Source organism: Rana temporaria, chromosome 12 (assembly GCF_905171775.1).
Source record: "Rana temporaria chromosome 12, aRanTem1.1, whole genome shotgun sequence".
In the NCBI taxonomy this organism is placed as follows: domain Eukaryota; kingdom Metazoa; phylum Chordata; class Amphibia; order Anura; family Ranidae; genus Rana; species Rana temporaria.
Genome location: NC_053500.1, coordinates 25,957,332 through 25,981,209, shown reverse-complemented (window position 1 = coordinate 25,981,209; position 23,878 = coordinate 25,957,332). Strand labels below are relative to the sequence as shown.

Below are 23,878 nucleotides of genomic sequence, written 5' to 3'. Positions count from 1 at the left end.
ATCACTGTGCTGTGATTCGTTACAGCACAAGCTGATGATTTTTGGGAAGGGAGGGTGTCCCTGAATGGTAGTTTTGATATGTGGTCACCCTAGCCACCACTGAGTTATATATGCACCTCAATGCAAAGTCAATATTGTTTCCTATGTGCAGTTCTCCAAACCTGCCCTTTAAAATTACACCCCCCCCCCCCCCCTTCTTGATTCACTCTGTTCAGCCTATGGCTCACTCGCTGTTTAATCATGGACAGGGCAATATTTTTTTTGTGATCTAAAGGTTCATTGTCCAAAGTATGGATCCCTCTATGCGCGTGTCCACATTGTTCAACTATGTTCCAGTGCATTACTGCATACGAGTTAATGTGCATTATAGTAAAGCAGCCCATTCATTTTAAAGCGGTAGTTCACCCTCCTTTCCATCATTAGACCATTAAATTCGGCATCGTAGCGCGAGCTACGGTATGCCGGTCTTAAATTTTTAATCCCCGTACTCACTGTGGTATCGTTGATTGAAGAATCCGACTCCCGCGGGGAATGGGCGTGCCTATGGAGAGGGAGGATGATTGACGGCCGGCTCTGGCACGTCACGCTCCCCGAAGACAGCCGGAGTAGGTCTCGGCTATTCACGACGCCTGCGCACAGGCTATGCGCAGGCGCCGTGAATAGCCAAGCCTATTTCGGCTATTTCCGGAGAAGCGTGACGTGCCAGGGCCGGCCGTCAATCACCTTCTCTCACCATAGGAACGCCCATTCCCCGGATTCTTCAATCAGCGATACCACAGTGAGTACGGGCATAAAAAATGTAAGACCGGCATACCGTAGCTCGCGCTACGATGCCGAATTTAATTGTCTAATAAAAAAAAACTTTTTTTTTTTTTTTAACAGGGCGAACCCCCGCTTTAAATGAATACCAGGATGAAATATTTACGAGGCGCTGGGATTTCTATGCTTACTCAAACAATAAATGAAGGAATTTTCAATTATTTTTCAATTAATCTCTCTAGCTTGCTTGAACACAGCTTCCAAAGAGAACAGATCTCATTTAAAGGGGTTGTAAACCCTTTACAACCACTTTAACCACTTAAGGACTGCCTCCTGCACATATACGTCGGCAGAATGGCACGGCTGGGCACAACCACGTACAAGTACGTCCTCTAAGTGCCCAGCCGTGGGCACGCGCCCGCGACCCGGTCCGAATCTCCGTGACCGCGGGACCCGATCGCCGCTGGAGTCCTCGGTCCCCGGAGCTGAAGAACGAGGAGAGCTGTGTGTAAACACAGCTTCCCTGTTCTTCACTGTGGCACCGTCATTGATCGTGTGGAAACACGATCAATCAATGACGTCACACCTACAGCCACACCCCCCTACAGTTAGAAACACAAATGAGGTCACACTTAACCCCTTCAGCGCCCCCTAGTGGTTAACTCCCAAACTGCAATTGTCATTTTCACAGTTTTTGCTGTGAAAATGACAATGGTCCCAAAAATGTGTCAAAATTGTCCAAAGTGTCCACCATAATGTCGCAGTCACGAAAAAATGCAATAAAACTATCCCCTATTTTATAAACGCTATACATTTTGCGCAAACCAATCGATAAACGCTTATTGCAATTTTTTTTTACCAAAAATAGGTAGCCTTTCGGCTTCACGCCGGGAACCCTACTGCGCATGCGCAAGGCCCGGCTCCTCTCACCTATTAGCCCGGCGACCAGGGAGACCCGCGGTGACGTCACTGCCGCGTCGCAGCTGCGGCCGGACTTCCGGAAGTGGGAAAGGATACCTGTCAAAGACAGGTATCCTGTCCCCCTCCCCCCAAAAGGTGCCAATTGTGGCACCAGAGGGGGGGGGGGAATCTGATGAGCGGAAGTTCCACTTTAGGGTGAAAAAACACGAACCTTTACAACCCCTTTAACTGTGCCAGAAAAGGTATAAAGAAAAAAAAATATCCATGGATTTGGATTTTACAGGCATCCAGACTTAAATTTATAAAGATACAATTATTATTGTCACATATTATAGCACACCAATCAAAAATAACAAACACATGTTAAAAAGATAAGGGATCATAGCAACAGCTTAAAGTGACACTGAGTGCAGTTCGTTTTGAACAGAGCGGCCCACTCTTCTTTGCAAAAACATTCCAAATCAGTCACATTGGGAGAGCATCTCCTGTGTACAGCCCTCTTCAGATCGCCCCCCAGAGATTTTCAATGAGATTCAGGTCTAGGTCATTCCAAAAATGCAAATCATCTTCTGGTGAAGCTGTTCCTTTGTTGATTTGGATGTATGCTTTGGGTGATTGTCATGCTGAAAGATGAAGTTCCTTTTTGTTTTTAGCCAATATTGACTGGACTTTGACCAAGACCCCTGTTCCAGCCGAAGAAAAACAGCCCAAAAGCAGGCTGCTGTCACCACCATGCTTCACAATGGGTATAGTGATCTTTTGATGATGTGCAGTGTTGTTTTTGGCCATCTTTTGGAATTATGGCCAAAAAGTTCAAACATTGGTGTCATCAGACCAGGATACATTTTCCCACATGCTTTTAGCAGATGTTAGTTTGCAAAATTTAGCCGGGCTCGAATGTTTTTCTTCATAAGAAAGGGCTTCCGTCTTGCCACTCAACCCCATAGCCCAGCCATATGAAGAATACGGGAGAGTGTTGTCACATGTACCACACAGGCAGTACTTGCCAGATATTCCTGCAGCTCCTTTAATGTTGCTGTAGTTCTCTTGGCAGCCTCCCTGACCAGTTTTCGTCTCGTCTTTTCATCAATTTTGAGGGATGTCCAGTTCTTGGTAATGTCACTGTTGTGCCATATTTTCTCCACTTGATGACTATCTTCCCTGTGTTCCATGGTATATCTAAATTATTTTGTACCCTTCTCCTGACGGATACCTTTTAACAATGAGATCACTCTGGTGCTCTGGAAGCTCTCTGTGGATGACGTTTGCTGTAGGATGCGACTAAGAAAATGTCAGGAAAGACCTACAGGAACAGCTGGACTTTAATCAGAGGCACTTTAAAAATGATGGCAGGTGTGTACTGACTCCTATTTAACATGAACTTGAATGTTAAAGCTTAATTCTGAACACAGCTACATCCCCTGTTATAAGTGGGTGTGCAACCACATAATTCCCCCCCCCCCCCCTAAAAGATTTCAGTTTAGTATGTTTTTTAATTAAGTTGTACAGTTTATAGGTCACATTAAAAGGTGGAAAAAGTTTATTTTTGTCTCATTTTTTTACAGAACATAAATCTGCCATTTTAACATTGGTGTGTAGACTTTTTAGTGTGTGCGTGCGCATGTATGCGTAAAAAAAAACCCACCATCTTTCCTAGCCCCACTCCGTCCTTATACATTTACCACTGGCTTCTGTCACCTCTCCAGCACCCGTCTCGGCTACAGTACCACTCCCCTCGCTTCTTGCTTTTCAGACACTGCGGACAGCAGGAGTCAAAGGCTATCGCCAGTCAAACTCCTGTTAGGAGGGACCAGGGTGTGGATTTCTGGTGCGGTGCGTGTCTATGGATGCACATTGCCCAGCAAGGAAGCATACGCCCGTGGGTGTCTCCTTAACACCTAGCTTGCCAAGTAGGCACCAGAGCAGGTTACAATGCCGGAAGGAAACTTCCTGAAAAGCGAAAGATTGTGCTTTCTGTGCAATATCATCGCACAAAGCAGACAAGTGTGCCCTTTAGTATCACTTTTCACTATAATAGTTCACAATTCAACCATAAAAGAGAGCCAACGCATCTTGGGGGCAATACACACCCTTTCATCAGGGCTTGGAATAAAGGAATAAGGACTCTCCGATAATCCTTCTGAACTCCAGACATGCGCTTCAGTCAGCGGCAGCAAAACCGCAGTGACCACAGTTCCGAAGGAGTTTCAGAGTGCATATAGATTTTTAATACAGGTCCTTCTGGTCTAGTGCAAGTCTTCATTCCTCTATCTCAAGACCTGATGAAGGGGTAAGCGTTGTTGCCTCCAGCAATTGGCTGTCTTATGACTGAATTGAAAAATGCAGACGGTAAGAATGGGTTTGCATCCATTTGTGTATGTTTTAATGAATTGTGAATGGGCTACCAATGGCGCCACAGCCCAGGTTTTAACACAAAGGCCCTATACACACGGTCGGGAATTCTGCAAGAAAAAAAAAAAAAAAAACACGTCGGGATTCCTGGCAAGCTTTTCTTGCAAAGTCGTGCATACAGACCGCCGTTCTTTTAAATGGCAAGAACGCGGTGACGTCATCGACTACGACGAGCCAGCGCTCGTCACATTCGATGCCGTCACTGCCATCTTGCTACACCGCACACTAACCTTGTATGCTACCGCACATGCTTTGAAGTCTTTTTTGTTACAAGGAAGGTAAGCATACAGACGAACGTTTTTCTATGCAGGAAACACTCTGCCGGGAATCCCGACGAGAAAATAGAGAGCAGGGTTCTCTATTTTCCCGTAGGGATTCCCGGCTATTTTCCAGACGGGAAAACTGCTAGGGAGCATACACACGGCTGGGATTCCCAGCCAAATGCTCTCATGGCAGTTTTGCTGACGGGAAAACCGGTCGTGTGTAAATGCAGCATTTTGTCAACACCCTGCACCACAAAGCATGAATGGTTCACAACTGTACCATGCAGTCATTACTGCAATGCATCAGTGTGAATGGGCCCTTAAATATTTAACATACAGCTAATAAAACCACAACGTATCCAGGATGGCTTAAAAGCGAGGCGATATGACATTCTGCTGTGTTAAGGGCTACAATAAAGGACAAAGGAAGAAAATCAATACCTTGCTCTACAGCTGCTGTTCTGCAGTTTATAAAAAAAATAAAAAGGATACGTACTTTGTGGAGGCAATTATGTACTGCCTGAAAAGTCAGTGCCCACCGGCTTATTTTACAAGGAAACGCAAAGAGCGATGAGGATGCATATAGCTGGATTCAGGTACGGCGCCGCATCTTTAAGGCGGCGTAGCGTATCGTATTTACGATACGCCGCCTTAAGTCAGAGAGAGGCAAGTACAGTATTCACAAAGCACTTGCCTCCTAACTTACGGCGGCGTAGCGTAAATGGGGCCGGCGTAAGCGCGCCTAATTCAAATGAGGATGGGGGGCGTGTTTTATGTTAATGATTGGTGACCCGACGTGATTGACATTTTTTTACGAACGGCGCTTGCGCCGTCCGTGTACATATTCCAGTGTGCATTGCTCCAAAGTACGCCGCAAGGACGTATTGGTTTCGACGTGAACGTAAATTACGTCCAGCCCCATTCACAAACGACGTACGCAAACGACGTGAAAATTTCAAATTTTGACGCGGGAATGACGGCCACACTTAACATTGACTAGGCCAGCTATTTGTTGGAATAACTTTACACCGGAAAATGCCTTACGTAAACGGCGTATCTTTACTGCGACTGGCGCACGTACGTTCGTGAATCGGCGTATCTAGGCATTTACATATTCTACGCCGAACTCAACAGAAGCGCTAACTAGCGGCCAGCCTAAATATTGCACCCTAAGATATGACGGCGTAGGAGACTTACGCCGCTCGTATCTTAGCCTAATTTAAGCGTATCTGGTTTCCAGAATACGCTTAAATTTACGACGGCGCAGATTCAGAGTTACGTCGGCGTATCTACTGATACGCCCCGACGTAACTCTCTCTGAATCTGGCTAATAAAGTCCAATAAGCAGCAACATTTCACCTGCCAGGTTCAGAGACATTTTCCAGCTGAAGTCTGCACAGCCAGCTTCATCACCGATACTCACCTTTGGGGAGCTTACCTACCCCTTCTGTGCTCCTTCACCATTAGGTTTGCATGTCAGAACTCTTAGAGATACACAGAACTTCCAGGTATAGGGGGAGCCTGTGACCTGCTCTCCTTCCTCTAATGCTTCAGGACTTATTGCCTGAGCAACCAAAATCCAGGTCCAAGCATGGTCACATGTGGCCCGGAGGCAAGGTCTTTAATCATGTTTAGGCATCGACATCGATCTAACACAAGTCTTCGAACGTTGAGTTAGGGAAGTCTAACAGGGCAGCAGATGAAGGCAAGTACCAGTAGCAGAGGAGGTGGCCAATTAGAAAAAACGGCTACTTAGCTCTGAGATTTGCAATGTGACAAGTCCCCTTTAAAACGGCGGACAATGCTTTATGGGCCTTGGCCCTTAGACCCCTTTCACACTGGGGCGTTTTTCAGGCGCTTTGGCGTTAAAAAAAGCTCCTTCAATGGGAAGGGGGCTTTAGGAGTAGTGTATTCAACACTCCTAAAGCGCTGCAAAGAAGCTGCTTGCAGGACTTTTTTTTGACGCCCTGCCAGTGTAGCGCCTCGGCATCTTTTGGTTTTATTACAGCACTCGGTCTTTTTGGGTCCATAGCACATATACATTTTATCTTTAAAAATAAATTATTATTATTTTAACAATAAAAAAATAAAAATGATCACACACCAAGATGTCCTCTCCTGCACAACATTAAAAGTTTTTTTAGTGTTAATGAGCTTTGGAGTTTATTGGCTTTTTTCTGAACGCCCGAAACTTGCATTCAAAGTGCAGTTTTTTGGCGGGGAAAAAACGATCAAAAACGCCGAAAAACACTCAAAAACTTTGGTGCCAGCGTTTTTTTTGCGTTTTTTTAATCCATTGAAAAAAAAAAGAGGCTACACTGAAAAACGCTGATTAAAGCTATTGCAAAAACGCTAAAAAACGTTGAAAGGCTCCCTGCAAAGCTACTGGCGTTTTTTTATAGCTTTTATCAGCTTCAGTGTGCATGGAGCCTAACCGTCACAATATGCTTTTTTCACATAGAATGAGATCTGTCCCTGTCCTGGGCTGTGCTCCCAGTAACAACGCCTTTGAACCTGACCGCTTTAAGCACTGGATTACAGCGACATTTGTAATCCAGAGCGTCCCCAGAGTACCTCTCCATCTGAAAGGCAAATGAATGCCCTACATGTTTAGGGAAGAGCGACAAAATGACGGCACAGCAACATGCCAATGCCTTAAAGTGGATGTAAACCCAAAACATTTTTTTTTTTTTATGTCACAATGTAGAGTATAAGATTTCCCATTATCTGTGCCTAGTCTTGCCACACAGAGTTAAAATCAATTTTACACAACACAGACCTACACTGCCTGATCTGCCATGTCAGGATAGGCCATTACCTACCATTTACAGAACACAGGTCCAGGATGGCTAGCACACACAAGTACCCGCACAGCAGTGCGAATGCGCCCTCCGACACCAAATTAAGCTCCCTCAACCTGTGCATATAAGCACAAAATGATTGCTGTAAGCTTGTCATCACTGCATTACCAGCAAGGCCGGGTTCACACTTTTTCCAAAAAACGGTCCGACGTTGGGAGCTCATGTCGCATGACGTGTACAAATCAATAGTTCCCTATGAGAGCCGTCTTAACTGGTCTGACACAAGTCGGTCCCACTTTGAAAAAGGTTCCTGCGCTACTTTGATCCTACTTCAGCCCATTGAAGTCAGATCAAAGTTGGATCCGACTTTGGCATGCGACTTGTACTCTGAGGATCTTGAAGGGTAACACCACGCCAAAAAAAAAAAAAAAAAAAAAAAAAAAAAAAAACACAGTAGGGTTCCCCCTTCAAGACCATACCAGGACCTTCAGTCTGGTATGGATTTTAAAAGGAACCCCCATGCCAAAAAAAATAAAAATGGTGTGGGGTCCCCCCAAAATCCATACCAGACCCTTAGTCGAGCATGCAGCGCGGCAGGTCAGGAAAGGGGGTGGAGACAAGCGAGCCCCCCCCCCCCCTGAACCATACCAAGCCACATGCCCTCAACATGGGGATGTGGGTGCCATGTCCCAAGTTGATGAGTGTGGTTCAGGAGGGGGGGGGGGCTCACTCATCCACACCCCCTTTCCTGACCTGCATGCTCGGATAAGGGTCTGGTATGGATTTTGGGAGGGACCCCATTTCTTTTTTTTGGCATTGAGGTCCCCTTTAAAATCTATACCAGACCAAAGGGCCTGGTATGGTCTTGGAGGGGGGACTCCATGGCATTTTTTTTATTTGGCGTGGAGTTTTCCTTCAAGATCCTCAGAGAACAAGACATAAGCTCCCAATGTCGTAGCGTATGTCATACCTGTGTGAACCCGGCCTAAAGGTGCAGCGATCCAAACACTAGGACCGATACTAAGCTGGTGATAACAGTCTTGTGGAAGCAATCACATGTGAAATAAAAATAAAATAAAAATTGCATGAGCGCTCCTGTGTATAATAGACATCTGTCTCTGGCTACACCACTTCCAAGACTTTGCCAATTTACTTCATGGGCGGCTATAGTAAAAGCCTAGCTGTGGGGGGGGGGGGGGCATTACTTGTCCAGAACAGTCCCCTACAGTACCTCTTTTTTGCCACACAATGTCCTCAGTCGACTGGGCTAAATGACACCTAGCGCCACTCGGAAGACTGAGGAAAGGGTGGCATGGTTAGTTCTGTCTGCATACATCAGGAAAGCAAATCTGGACTGGTAGACTTCTAATGAGTCCCCGAAGACAGCAGAGGAAAGGGAAACAATAAAAGAGGTTTAATTGCAAACTTGCTTGCATATGTTAAAAGGAGCTTTGCTATTAAAAAAGTGCATTTCACCTTTAAATGTCAAAGAAATAAGAGGGTTTCATTAGAGCAGTGTTTCTCAATTCCAGTCCTCAGGCCCCCCCAACAGGTCAGGTTTTCAGGATTTCCCTCAGATGAAAAGGCTGTGGTGATTACTAAGGCAGTGAAACTGATCAAATCACCTGTGCAAAATAATGGAAATCCTGAAAACCTGACCTGTTGGGGGGGCCTGAGGACTGGAATTGAGAAACACTGCATTAGAGTCACCTCTGGGTCCTGTTCCAGTGATGGAAGAGATGTACACTTGGCACATCTCCCTCCAGATCTCGCTGCCTCTGGCTGCCTATTCCAGTGTCTCAGACAGGTGATTTCCCCATAGACACACCTTATTACAGCTGACAGCAATCAGCAGCGAGACTTGAAGGTTTAACCACTTAAGACCCGGACCTTTAGGCAGCTAAAGGACCCAAACAGTTTTTGCGATTCGGCACTGTGTCGCTTTAACTGACAATTGCGCGGTCGCGCGACGTGGCTCCCAAACAAAATTGGCGTCCTTTTTTCCCACAAATAGAGCCCCAGCGATATGGCCTACCAGGCCAGGGCGCACGTGCTACGTGGAGTTCCTGACTCTGGGCCCTCATGGCTCAGAGCAACTGAAGCTACAATGGGGCCCCAGTGACTTACCCCAGTGACCCCATACTTTGAGAGAAAGATCCCAAGCGTGTTGTGCTGTTCGGTGGGGAGTCGGTCTGAGGTGAGCCCGGAGGCAGGTGATCCAATAGGACTCAGACAAACCATTGGGGATCTGGGTGACCGAATACTGGCAGGTTGTATGCTGCAAACTGGCAGTCGGTGGCCCCAAATTATTGACTGAGAGGATTCGCTCTATTTTCATGTTCCCGAGTACTGGGCCAGTGGCAGAGACCCTTTACTAATTCTAATTCTATTAGAGCCAAGTCGGTGGCAGAGACTTGGTCCTTCTCATCGGTTCCGAGTGACACCCTGGCTGCCAGGCCTGTGAGAGGGACCTGTCCAGGGGCACTCTACCCACTCCGGCTGGAGTGGCGACGAGACAAGCATAATCATTGGAGGCAGGACTGCTTCTTCTATCCATAGCCTGAATCTGCAAAGTTTACTCTTTTTCAAACCTATTCTATCTACCTCGAGTTGACTGTTGGTCTTGTTGGACCAGAAATAAAAGCATTGAAAACGTCAACCAACTGACTGGACATTCCATCACTGCTCTCATCATCATCGTCACCCCTAGACACATCACAGAGGTAACATAATTATGCTGTCCCAAATCTAACCAGCGGCTCCTACGGGGGTAGCGCTACATTTAGAAAAGCCTGTTCCCTGCCAGCAGGCTGCAAAGAAGGACTGCATGAAAGAAGTGGTCTCCCTGTAGAGGTCAGATATACCCCAGCTGAGCTAGAGCTCTCCGATAAGCAGGAGACGTGATCTCTGCCGATTACAGAACTCTAGGTCCGACTAAGCAAGGAGTATGTCGGACCACTTCAGATAGACCACTGATTCCATTCTTGCAACGTGCTGGCAGGAGACCGGCTTTTTTGCTGAGGCTGTGGCTGCTTTAATAGGAAATTAGCTGTAAGATTTTGAACACCTTTTATTTTCATAACCAGAGAATGTTTCCCTGCCCTGCCAAGCAAAGGACTGGATTGACAGTAAACATCCTACTGCAAATACTGTATTATAATATGTGCATTTAGTGGTTTGCCAGGAGGTCAGCTTTAGGTTTCTGAATAACTCAAGAAGATATACTGTAACAGGATCGTGCAAGAATATAGTACTTAACCTGCTCTAAACAATGTAAGGTCTCGATTGTACCTGTTCTAAGCAAGGCAAGGTCCTGTGTTTCTGAAGAAAGCGCCGTCTCAGTCGGTTTCCAATACAACCTCTAATACTACATTAGTAGAAGGGAAGGATGAATGAGATTGCTATGAGCAGCAAAGGACCAACAGTCACTTGTTATGAAACATTCAACTCCCAAAAATGATGAGTCTGCACTAAGTGTCATAACAAGCTCCATTCTCTACAAGTGTAAAGTGCTGTAATCCACACTGAAGAGCTGGGGTCAGGAACCTTTACCACATTAACTGACAACTTACAAGCATTAGACAACATGCATTCCAGGGAACAACAGTTGTATGTTTTTTTTTTTTAAACATAGCTGTACTGTAATGACAGATTTAAGATCATTCAGAATTCCTGCCCCTCAACCCCTCAGACCAGCCCCAATTCCTGCACCTTCACCCCTCAGACCAGCCCCAATTCCTGTACCTCAACCCCTCAGAGCAGCCCCAATTTTCGTCACTTCAACCCCTCAGAGCAGCCCCAATCCCTGCACCTTCACCCCTCAGACCAGCCCCAATTCCTGCACCTTTACCCCTCAGACCAGCCCCAATCCCTGCACCTTCACCCCTCAGACCAGCCCCAATTCCTGCACCTTCACCCCTCAGACCAGCCCCAATTCCTGTACCTCAACCCCTCAGACCAGCCCCAATCCCTGCACCTTCACCCGTCAGACCAGCCCCAATTCCTGCACCTTCACCCCTCAGACCATCCCCAATCCCTGCACCCCAACCCCTCACACCAGCCCCAATTCCTGCACCTCAACCCCTCAGACCAGCCCCAATCCCTGCACCTCAACCCCTCAGACCAGCCCCAATCCCTGCACCTCAACCCCTCAGACCAGCCCCAATCCCTGCACCTTCAACCCTCAGACCAGCCCCAATCCCTGCACCTCAACCCCAATCCCTGCACCTTCAACCCTCAGACCAGCCCCAATCCCTGCACCCTTAACCCTCAGACCAGCCCCAATCCCTGCACCTTCACATGCATACCTGTGCAACCAGCAGTTTTACTTAGAGGAGGAAAAGGATAGGTGGGCCGACTTCTGCACAACATACGCAGCCAACGCTGAGCCCATTCAGGAACAGGGAGGAGGGCCAGCACCTAAACATCATTGGTTTAGGGAGGTGCATGAGCAACGAAAGCAGACTGGCAGAACAGGCTTTGTAAATGTCTGGCGAGTTGGCAAATACAGCCTGTATCAGCAATATTTCTGGAGGAGACAGTGAGGGGAATTTATTATAACTGGAGCAGACAGAATCTGGAGTGGCTGTGCATGCTTGTTCAGTGACGCTTTGAAAATTAAAGATAGAAGCCAATTGGTTGCCATGCACAGCTGCTCCAGATTTAATAAATCCACCCCCATCGTGTGCCCGATTTCCGTAAGGTTGCCCCCCCCTGCTGTAGAGAGTGAATACTTTAACAACATTTTGGCCCAGCACCTTGTTTCCATGGAGATGAAGCCTTGTCCTAATAAATCCTGCCGAGTTCAAGATTCTATAGACAACAGCACTAAAAACAAACAATCACCAATCCCATATTTTGGGCTAAAAATATCCAGTGACAATATTCCTGCCATGTCACGGATAAAGCGAGACGATCCATTGGACAAGCATTCCTGCTAAAAAAAAGGGATATTTATCCCTGACAGACAAAAGGATAGAAAATGCTCCCGTCTATGCCAAGCGAGACAAATGGCCTTCCACCTCAAAGCAGACACACAAGGGCAGCAAAACAAAACCGTGCATGATGGGAAATCCACACAAAGAGGAAAAAAAAACACAAGTAACCCTAATCATCAAAAAATCTCCCAGCATTACGATTCCAGTCGCACAACAAACACTACAGTCTACGAGGCCCCCGTGTTCTAAAAGACCAATCAGGTTTCACCAGGTCTGTGCTGAGAAAAATCGAAATTAAGCAAAAAAATGCAATATGCTGTCCTCTGGCATCACCTTGCTCCAGTAAACTAAGGCCTGGTTCCTATAGGTTACAGAGTAAGCCAGCGCGGCATTTTCTGACTGGTTGCCATGGGTAACAGCTCAATTTGCTCATACAGCAATGAGGGCTCTTCTACACCAGCCTGCATGCTAAAAAGCAGGTTGGTATATGTCGTAAACAGGGTGGCGCTTTGCACCATAACAACACAAGGCACCATTAATCTTTTTCTTTAAAAAAAACTTTATTGAAATGTTGCAAAATAAAATTGACTATACTTCCCTATGTGAAAGGAAGAGAGTCTCAAGACGCACCTTAATCCCCCTCAACCGCTGAGTAAATTAAAAGGGATAGACTGAGGCGGTGGACTACGCAGTTCCACTGTGAGGCGGTGGTATGCAGTAACATGAGGCGAGAAACGGTGCCTTGCGCCTAATGCAACTTACCTCAACACAGTGTTATGGTGTGAACAGGACACATAAGGAACTATTGTATTCCATGTGCCCTGGTATTAAGCATGCCTTAATCTGTGAATATAAAACCGCAGCTCAACTGATGTGGTGTGAACCAGTCCTTAGAACCCTTTCACACTGGGGTCGCCCGTGTGTTAGCGGTAAGGCGCCGCTCGTTTTAACGCTGTTTAAGCTGCGCTTTTCGGCTGCTAGTGGAATGCTTTTGACCCCCGCTAGCGGCCGAAGAAGGGGTTAAAAGCACCCATGTTGCGGATCTTCAGAAGCGCTTTTCAGGCACTGGACATTAATTTCAATGGGCTGTATACAGAAATCCCAAAACGCCCCAAAGATGCTTCTTGCAGGACTTTCCTGACGTCCCGCAAGCACTCCGCCCCAGTGTGAAAAGTCACACTCAAATGAATGGGAGGCAGTTTTCAGGTCCTTTACAGGTGCCATTTCTTGGGCTAAAACGCCTGAAAACCACCTTAGTGTGAGAGGGGTCCAAGACACCTTTAGGCCCCTTATACACCGAGGAGTTTTTGAGGTGGTTTAGCGCTAAAAATAGCGCCTAAATACCGCCTGAAAAACTCCTTCCCTGCAGTCTCAATGTGAAAGCCTGAGGGCTTTCACACTGAGGTAGGGTTGCCACCTCATCCCTTTAAAAAGGAACACATCTGAATTACACAGATTCTGAGGCTAATTTAATGCAGATAAGGCACCAAGTGAGCCAAGTGAGTTTAATTACCACCTTAATCAGCCACAGAACCTGTGTAATTCAGATGTGTTCCTTTTTAAAGGGATGAGGTAGCAACCCTACACTGAGGCGATGCGCTGGCGGGACCGCTCCAAAAGTCCTGCCAGCAGCATCTTTGGAGCGGTGAGAAGAGTGGTGTGTTTACCGCTCCTTCCCATTGAAGGCAATGCAGAGGCGCATTGCAGGTGGTATTAACCCTTGCGAATATGCGGTGGCGGTATAGCGGCGCTATACCGTCGGAATAGCCGCAGAATTACAGCGGTATTCGGCCGCTATTAACCCCCGCTAACGGCCGAATATCACCGTAATTCCGCGGCAATTCCGACGGTATAGCGCCACTATAAATAGCGGTGCTATACCGCCACCGCATATCCCCCCCAGTGTGAAAGGGGCCTTACACTGGGGCGGTGCAGGCTTTAGCGGTAAAGCGCCACTAGTTTTAGGGGCACTTTACCACCGTTATAGCAGTGCCTTTGCGCCGCTAGCGGGGTGCTTTGAAAGCAGCTATAGCCGCTGGCAGTAAATGCATGTAAAAAATGATGACATGCTAGTTGTACCAAAGTCAATTGATTGATCGACATGGGTACTATTCAGCCTGCCCATAGATGGTTTGGTTCTCGGCCGGACCTTACTGAACCGGTGGAATTTCGATCCTTGTATGGGCAGCTTAAAAACGGAATGCCACTTTTGACAGGTGATACCACTGCAAAAACATGCCCCATGCAAGTGAATGGGGCCCCATCGCAACCATTTTGAGTGTTTAAGCAAACAGTGAGGAAACAACATATTGGGGGAAATTTACTACAGCTGGAGCACTCAGAATCTGGTGCAGTTGTGCATGGTAGCCAATCAGCCTCCAACTTCAGCTTGTTCAATTAAGCTTTGGCAATACAACCTGGAAATTGATTGGATTCTATACAGAGCTGCACCTGATTTTGCACTCGCCAATTTTAGTAAATAACCCACATTACATCATCGCCTCTGTCAAATGCAAATGTACTGCTTTAAAAGGGGTTGTAAAGTTCTGTTTTTTATTAAAAAAAAAAAAAAAATTGTTATACTTACCTCCACTGTGCAGCTCGTTTTGCACAGAGTGGCCCTGAACCTGGTCTTCTGGAGTCCCTCGGCGGCTGTCTCGGCTCCTCCCCGCAAGAACTCAACACCTTCATGCGAGCGAGCTTGCATGGTGTTGAGTTTCTGCGGGCACGCTCCTGTGATACAGCCTGGCGGCTATTGCCGCTCACTGTATCACTTGGCCCCACCCCCGGCGCGCCACATCATTGGATGGGATTGACAGCAGCGCAAGCCAATGGCTGCACAGCTTTCAATCAACCAATGAATGAGCCGAGAAGCCGGTAAGTAAAGGGGGGGATCGTGGGGGTGCTAATCCTCAGATATTTTTTCACCTTAACCACTTAACCCACGGACCATATTGCTGGTCAAAGACCAGAGCACTTTTTGCGATTCGGCACTGCGTCACTTTAACTGACAATTGCGCGGTCGTGCGACGTGGCTCCCAAACAGAATTGGCGTCCTTTTTCCCCCACAAATAGAGCTTTCTTTTGGTGGTATTTGATCACCTCTGCGGTTTTTAGTTTTTGCGCTATAAACAAAAATAGAGCGACAATTTTGAAAAAAAATTCTATTTTTTTACTTTTTGCTATAATAAATATCCCCCAAAAATATATTTAAAAAAAAGTTTTTTTCCTCAGTTTAGGCCGATACGTATTCTTCTACATATTTTTTGTAAAAAAAAAGGAAAAAAACAAACAAAAAATCACAATAAGTGTTTATTGATTGGTTTGCGCAAAAGTTATAGCGTTTACAAAGTAGGGGGTATTGTTATGGCATTTTTATTAATATTTTTATTTTTTACTAGTAATGGCGGCGATCAGCGATTTTTTTCAGTACTGCGACATTATGGCGGAAACTTCGGACACATTTTTGGGACAATTGGCATTTTTATAGCGATCAGTGCTATAAAAATGCCACTGGCAGTGAAGGGGTTAACACTAGTGGGCGGGGAACGGGTTAAGTATGTTCCCTGGGTGTGCTCTAACTGTAGGGGGGTGGCCTCACCAGGGCCGTTTGAAGACATTTGGGGGCCCCAAGCAAAAAAAAAAAAAACTTTAAGTAGTGACTTTTCAAGTAGTTGAGAAGCGGGGGGGGGGGGGGGTGTTGGCGGCTTACCTCTATCCTCCGCCTCACACGTCGGCATATGTTGGTGTCCGCCGCACAGGGGCCCCAGCAGGGGCCCTTGCCGCATCGCTGCGTCCTCCTGCAGTTTGCTCGGCCGTGTACCATAACCGCGCGGTACAGGGGATTCAGTTTGCTGTTCCCGGGGCCCGGACTGAAAGGAAGTGAACACTCAGTGTGTGCACTTCCTGTCAGTCCGGCCGGGAACAGGAACCTGAATCTCCTGTACCGCGCGGTTATGGTACACGGCCGACCGGACTGCAGGAGGACGCAGCAGGGCGGCAAGGGCCCTCCCTGCTGGGGCCCCTGGCCAGCTCGGGGGCCCCAGGCAATTGCTTGCTTTGCCTGTCGGGTTCCGACGGGCCTGGGCCTCACTAGGGGACATTGTATGAACAGAAGATCAGCATTTCTCCCCCTGACAGGACCGGGAGCCGTGTGCTTACACACACAGCTCCCTGGCCCCGCTCTGTAACGAGCGATCGCGTGTGCCCGACGTAGAGCTACGGGCTCTCGCGCAGGGGACCGACGGCGGCTGATCGGCAAGTAGTTAATGCAAGGTGAAAAAACTTGTACCTTTAAGCTTTGGCAATACAACCTGGAAACTGATTGGATTCTATACAGAGCTGCACCAGATTTTGCACTCGCCAATTATAGTAAATAACCCCCCCCCCCCCCCCATTGCATCATCGCCACTGCCAAATGCAAAGGTACCACTTTTTTCAGAGTGGCAACCGTCTAGCCACCCACGTGAAGGAGCTTGAGGAGCAAGTATAATTACCATAACAACCTAGTGGACTCCGTAAAGACGCCAAAGCAACCAATCAAAGATCACCCTGCTGAAGATGGTCCCGTACAAGATGAAATCTGACTAGTTGCTATGGGTTACTGTTAAGAATTAGCATTTTGCGATAAGAACACTTTATGGAATATGACCTTGCATATCCTGGAAGCTGGTAGCGGCGAGTCTTCAGGCTTGAATTGTAGTCCATTAATAAAACGCACGCACAGATAATCTGATGAGCTCACAGTCAGATGAGCTCACAGTCAGGGCTCCTATGGCCTACAATATAACTTAATCCATGATCCCATTTGATCTTCCAGCTATAAAAAAAGGGATCTAACTGCACACAAAGAATGGCAGCATGGCCCTGCTACAAAGTAATACATTCTTCTCTACATAGGATAGAAATGGAAAAGGTTTTTATTTAATAAAAAATAAAAAAAAGGTATTAGAGTATATGTTCCATTACAATATAATCCAAGCTTGCGTCCTCGCAGAGGGATATGGACGCACTCGCTCAGGGCTGACAAGACAAAAGGATATTATTGGTGCGCTCACAACAAATCTGATGCTTTGATAGCGCGATATAAAACCTAGAATTAAATGCTTTGGCTGTTGCGTAACACAAAGAAAGAGAGAGAGGAGAGGAGAGGCAGAGAGGAGCATTGTCAAAGCCAGGGACAAGAGACACTGTCGGCCCCCTTGTGTATTCCAGAAGGGGGGGGGGAGGGAAGCAGGAACAAAAAGAAATAAAAAAACGTGAAATGGTTTTGGAGAGTAAACTACCAGCAGATGTGATGGAGGGGCTCTGTAGGACCGAGCGTTCGGGGCTGGGTGAGAGACAAAAGCCGGGAATGATACAGCAAGGGAGGGCGCAGCGCGACAGATAGACCGACATCTGCAAAGTGGAGCGACATTGTGCTGCAAGGGGTGTGTCCACGCACAATATCATATAAGAAAAAAAATAATAAAAAAATAAAAAAAATGGGTATTGTTTGCAAATATAAAAATTACACAATCAAAAAAAATATATATATATTTTTTTTATATATATATATATATATATATATATATATATATATATATATATATATATATATATATATATATATATATATTTATTATTACTACATTAAAATATTATAAAATATATATATTATTATATACATTTAAAAAAAAGATTATATTTTTTTATTATAAATACATATTTATTATTATACATTAAAAAATTATAAAATGTATTAAATAAAAAAAAAATTGTGTAATTTTTATATTTGCAAACAATACCCAATCAAAAAAAAATATATATATTTTTTTTATACATATATATTTATTATTACATTAAAAAAATTATTATAAAATATATATTATTATATACATTTAAAAAAAAGATTATATATTTGTTTTAGTATTATAAATACATATTTATTATTGTATATAAAAAAATTATAAAATGTATTAAATAAAAAAAAAATAAAAAAAAAAAAGCACTGCAGCCGATATTCCAACACTGGAACATCCAAATACACATTCTCCAATGAATAAAAACTAGGCATGGGATACTTGGAAATGGAATAACGGGAGCACAATGTGAAATTCCTGCATCCTACCCACCGCACAGCGAGGGCATGCAATGCCAACGCCCCTCAGGAGCCATGCTGCTGGTGCCAGATGCTAGCAGATCGCAAATGACCCATCCATATTCAGGATGCTCTGCGTTTAATCAGGATTATGTCACCGTGCCTGCACACTGCGTGCCACAGCATCCGCCTGCATGTCCACCAGCACAGGATTAAGCCGGACGATAAATTATACCCAGTGCTGGAAAATGATCCCCATTACATAAGAGCGGACGCTGGACATTAAATTATACCTAGTGCTGAAAAATGATCCCCACTTTCTATAGCATTATATAGGAATGGACGTAGGGGATCAACCAATACCCAGTGCTGGAAAATGATCCCCACTTTCTATAGCATTATATAGGAATGGGCACTAAATCATGCCCAGTGCTGGAAAATGATCCCCACTTTCTATAGCAATATAAAAGGAATGGGCACTAAACCATGCCCAGTGCTGGAAAATGATCCCCACTTTCTATAGCAATATAAAAGGAATGGGCACTAAATCATGCCCAGTGCTGGAAAATGATGCCCACTTTCTATAGCATTATATAGGAATGGGCACTAAATCATGCCCAGTGCTGGAAAATGATCCCCACTTTCTATAGCATTATATAGGAATGGGCACTAAATCATGCCCAGTGCTGGAAAATGATCCCCACTTTCTATAGCATTATATAGGAATGGACGTAGGGGGATCAACCAATACCCAGTGCTGGAAAATGATCCCCACTTTCTATAGCATTATATAGGAATGGGCACTAAACCATGCCTAGTGCTGGAAAATGATCCCCACTTTCTATAGCATTATATAGGAATGGGCACTAAATCATGCCCAGTGCTGGAAAACGATCCCCACTTTCTATAGCAATACAAAAGGAATGGGCACTAAATCATGCCCAGTGCTGGAAAATGATCCCCACTTTCTATAGCATTATATAGGAATGGGCACTAAATCATGCCCAGTGCTGGAAAATGATCCCCACTTTCTATAGCAATACAAAAGGAATGGGCACTAAATCATGCCCAGTGCTGGAAAATGATCCCCACTTTCTATAGCAATACAAAAGGAATGGGCACTAAACCATGCCCAGTGCTGGAAAATGATCCCCATTTTCTATATCATTATATAGGAATGGGCACTAAATCATGCCCAGTGCTGGAAAATGATCCCCACTTTCTATAGCATTATATAGGAATAAACACTGGATAATATAGAATTACATAGGAACAGACCCAATACACAGGTGCATCATAGAACAATACATGGAGCCCCTGATCACTCCTGTGTTCACCTCTACCCTACACACAACACACGGTGCCGCTAGCAGAACACGTATGTGCACGGTGGCATGGATTGGGAGGGGGGAGTGTGATGCAGATAAGCAGAATTTAACCCCTTCTGTGCCCAGGGCAGACAGCCGAGTTGGATCTGCCACACCTCGCAGCACAATCTGCCGCCTCGCTTCAGCGCTTTTAACCCATTTAGTGCCGCCACATGCCTCTAGATTTCTGGAAGGGGGGGGGGGTGTTATATATGTCTTAGGAAGATTCTTTTTCCCAGATATGGAAGGTGGTCGTGGTGGAGGATGGGGGTGGGGGATCCTATTCTTTGTTCTCGCATTGCAACCGGCAGTCGGTAACGGTGCACATGGTGATGGTTGTAGGAAGGTGCATAAAGAACGGTACTATGACCATACAGTCATCCATCATCTATAAATCTATATGTATGGCGGTGATAGACACATACAATAGAATGTAACCCATGCACTGCCAGAGTGAGGACAGCACCCCTCCCCCAATCCTATGGAGGGGACAGTGCACGTGCCCACCCCCCATCCTATAGAGGGGACAGTGCACATGCCCGCCCCCCCATCCTATAGAGGGGACAGTGCACGTGCCCACCCCCCAATCCTATATAGGGGACAGTGCACGTGCCCGCCCCCCCATCCTATAGAGGGGACAGTGCACGTGCCCGCCCCCCCCATCCTATAGAGGGGACAGTGCACATGCCCGCCCCCCCCAATCCTATAGAGGGGACAGTGCACATGCCCGCCCCCCCCAATCCTATGGAGGGGGGGGCAGTGCACATGCCTGCCCCCCCCCAATCCAATGGAGGGGGGGGGGACAGTGCACATGCCTGCCCCCCCATCCTATAGAGGGGGGGACAGTGCACATGCCTGACCCCCCCAATCCTTTGGAGGGGGGGGACAGTGCACATGACTGCCCCCCCCAATCCTATGGGGGGGGGACAGTGCACATGCCTACCCCCCCCCAATCCTATAGAGGGGACAGTGCACATGCCCCCCCCCAATCCTATAGAGGGGACAGTGCACATGCCCGCCCCCCCATCCTATAGAGGGGACAGTGCACATGCCTGCCCCCCCCAATCCTATGGAGGGGGGGGGCAGTGCACATGCCTACCCCCCCTAATCCTATTGAAGGGGGGGGGGCAGTGCACATGCCAGCCCCCTCCCCCCATTCTATATAGGGGACAGTGCACATGCTTGCCCCCCAATCCTATAGAGGGGACAGAGCACATGCCCCCCAATATTAAGGGGGGAGAGGGCAATGCAGTGAACATCACCCCTCAATATTAGGGAGGGCAGTGCACATCACCCCCCCAGTATTATGGGAGGGGAGGGCAGTGTACCCCCCCCCCCCTTAGTATTATGAAAAAGCCATGCACATCCCCCCCCCCAATATTAGGAGAGGAAATTGCACATCCCCCCAATATCAGACGAGGGGAGGACATTGCACACCCCTTGTACTATGCTAGGACAGCACACCCCATCCACAGATGCAGATCACAGACACACACACACACATGCCCGGTGCACACCGCTCCCCATCCCCGGTACCTGGCCGTTGCTATCCTGGTGGTGCTGCCCGGTGTCGGTGTCTCCTCGGTCCGCAGAGCTAGAGGAGCAAGAGGGAGGCGGGAGCGAGCGGCGGGTACGCGCAGGGGAGCTGTCAGGAGAGTCGGGTCACGTGAGGAGAGGGGAGGAGGGGGATGGATTAGACAGGAGGACACATGGTATGGACAGAGACCGTACAATGACAGGAGACCAGCACTGATCAGCAGGTGCCCGGTCCCGGTGACAAGGGTTGTACGGTCCTTATTGCATAGAACACAATGACAGCTGCATTCCCAGGGTCACAGCACTGAGCCCCGCCCCCCCCCCATGCACTGTACACGGGTGACTCAGCACAGCATTGCAGCGCTAACTCACTGTATTGCGCCGTGCAAAGTCAATGGCGAGGGGCGGGGCCTGCGCGCCCCCTGTCACTGGAGGAAAACACCTCTCGGACTTTGTACGGAGCCTGAGACAGTGCGCGCGGCCGCTCGTTCTGCTCCCCGAGGGGGGGGTGGGGGGCGCGCGCGACACAGCAAAGAGCCGCCTGGTCCTGCTGCGGCGGGTTGCCATGGAGACAGGATCAGCAGCAGTCTCTTCTCCTCCTCCCTCCCCCTCCATCTTCCTTTGTGTGTGAGGATCCGTCCTCCCCAATGGGAGACCCTCTTCTCCCTGGGTGTGATAGAGGACTAGTCCTCCAATTTTATTGTATGCTTCTATGGCAGTGTGACCCATGACTACAAAACACCTCCCCCTCTACATGTATGACGCATCATCACACCATATACTGAAATATGACACTGCATGGTCTACACACCAACCAATATATATATATATATACACACACAGCATCTCACAAAAGTGAGTACACCCCTCACATTTTTGTCTAAACCACTGGCAACAAAAGTGAGTACACCCCTAAGTGAAAATGTCCAAATTGGACCCAATTTGCCATTTTCCATCCACGGTGTCATGCGACTCATTGGTCTCAGGTGTGAATGGGGAACAGGTGTGTTACATTTGGTGTTATCGCTCTCACTCTCTCATACTGGTCACTGGAAGTCAGGGCTGGACTGGGACAAAAATGTGGCCCTGGACTTCATCCAGACTGGCCCAGGGCACAACACATCAGGGTACAGTGCACACCAGGGCATGTTACAGAGCTCAGCACATCAGGGCACATAGCGCATCAGGGCACGGGGCACATAGCACATCAGGGCACGGGGCACATAGCACATCAGGGTACAGTGCACACCAGGGCATGGTACAGAGCTCAGCACATCAGGGCACATAGCACATCAGGGCACGGGGCACATAGCACATCAGGGCACGGGGCACATAGCACATCAGGGTACAGTGCACACCAGGGCATGGTACAGAGCTCAGCACATCAGGGCACATAGCACATCAGGGCACGGGGCACATAGCACATCAGGGTACAGTGCACACCAGGGCACGGTACATAGCTCAGCACATCAGGGCACAGCACATCAGGGCACGGGGCACATAGCACATCAGGGTACGGGGCACATAGCACATCAGGGCACGGAGCACATCAGGGCACGGAGCACATCAGGACACGGGGCACATGGAACATCAGGGCACATGGCACATCAGGGCACAGGCCATATCAGGACATAGGGCACATCAGGGCACATATTACATCAGGGCACATCAGGGCACAGGGTGCACATCAGGGCACATTGCTTACCAGCCAGCATGCAGAGTAGCGCAGGCAGGAAGCGTATGTAATAAGTTCAGTGTCTCATCATATGTCTCGCTGCGGCTGCTCCCCGTGCCCCGGCGGGCCCCTCCTCTCTTCTTGTCCATCCCAGATGATGTCACAAGCAAATGGGGATGGACGAGAAGAGAGGAGGGGCCACCGGGGGGCGGGGAGCAGCCGCAGCGAGACACTGAACTCATTCCACGCGCTTCCTACCTGCGCTACTCTGCATGCTGGCCAAGTGGCTAAATCTTAAGCCAGCTGTCGGCGATTGGCGGGTAGATCGCCGCGGACCTACGACCGGCCCACTGAGCCATCGGCCCACCGGGAATCTCCCGGTAGTCCCGATGGTCAGTCCATCCCTGCATGGCATCATTTGTTTCTATGGTGATGGCGACTGGCTCACCTGCACCATGACAACGCATGATTCTGATTTAGGGCAGGTGACATACACAGCTACCCCCAGCATTCAGGGGATGACGGAAGTCTGCCTCGTACAGTCCTCCTCCTCTCTCCCACCGAAACGCTACTGGAGGCAAAAGGGAGGGCTCTGATGTAAAAGGGGGGACTGTGTGAATGGGTTGCTCTATGATGGAGGGGAGGCTGTGGGATGGGGGCTCTTTGATTGGGGAGCTCTGTGATGGGAGGACTCTGATATGATTAGAGGAATCATATATATATATAGCCAGCCCATGTAAAGGGTGACTGATGTAGTGGGAGGACCTCTGATGTGATAGGTAACCTCTGATGGGATGGGGGGACCTCTGATTGATGGGATGGAGGAACCTCTGATGTGATGGGAGGACCTCTGATTGATGTGATGGGAGGACCTCTGATGGGATGGAGGAACCTCGGATTGATGGGATGGAGGAACCTATGATGTGATGGGTAATCTCTGGTGTGATGGGATGACCTCTGATTGATGGGATGGAGGAACCTCTGATGGGATGGAGAAACCTCTGATGTGATGGGTAACATCTGATGTGATGGGTAACCTCTGATGTGATGGGTAACCTCTGATGTGATGGGATGGAGGAACCTCTGATGTGTTGGGATGGAGGAACCTCTGATGTGATGGGTAATTTC

At 47.6% G+C, this 23,878-nt stretch overlaps 1 protein-coding gene across 7 annotated transcripts in view; it reads right to left on the bottom strand.

Annotated features, from left to right (window-relative positions):
* The window catches only part of LOC120918777 (microtubule-associated protein tau-like), a 101,160-nt gene extending 79,797 nt beyond the window's left edge, over window positions 1–21,363 (bottom strand). For 2 of the 7 annotated variants that reach the window (XM_040330558.1, XM_040330560.1), the window contains exon 1: window positions 21,076–21,350. The gene's annotated coding sequence lies outside the window, so the exon portion shown is untranslated. Of the gene's footprint in view, window positions 1–21,075 lie in introns of all 7 variants that reach the window. The other 5 variants (XM_040330553.1, XM_040330559.1, XM_040330561.1 and 2 more) reach the window with 4 other exon arrangements.
* Window positions 21,364–23,878: the final 2,515 nt, after the last annotated feature.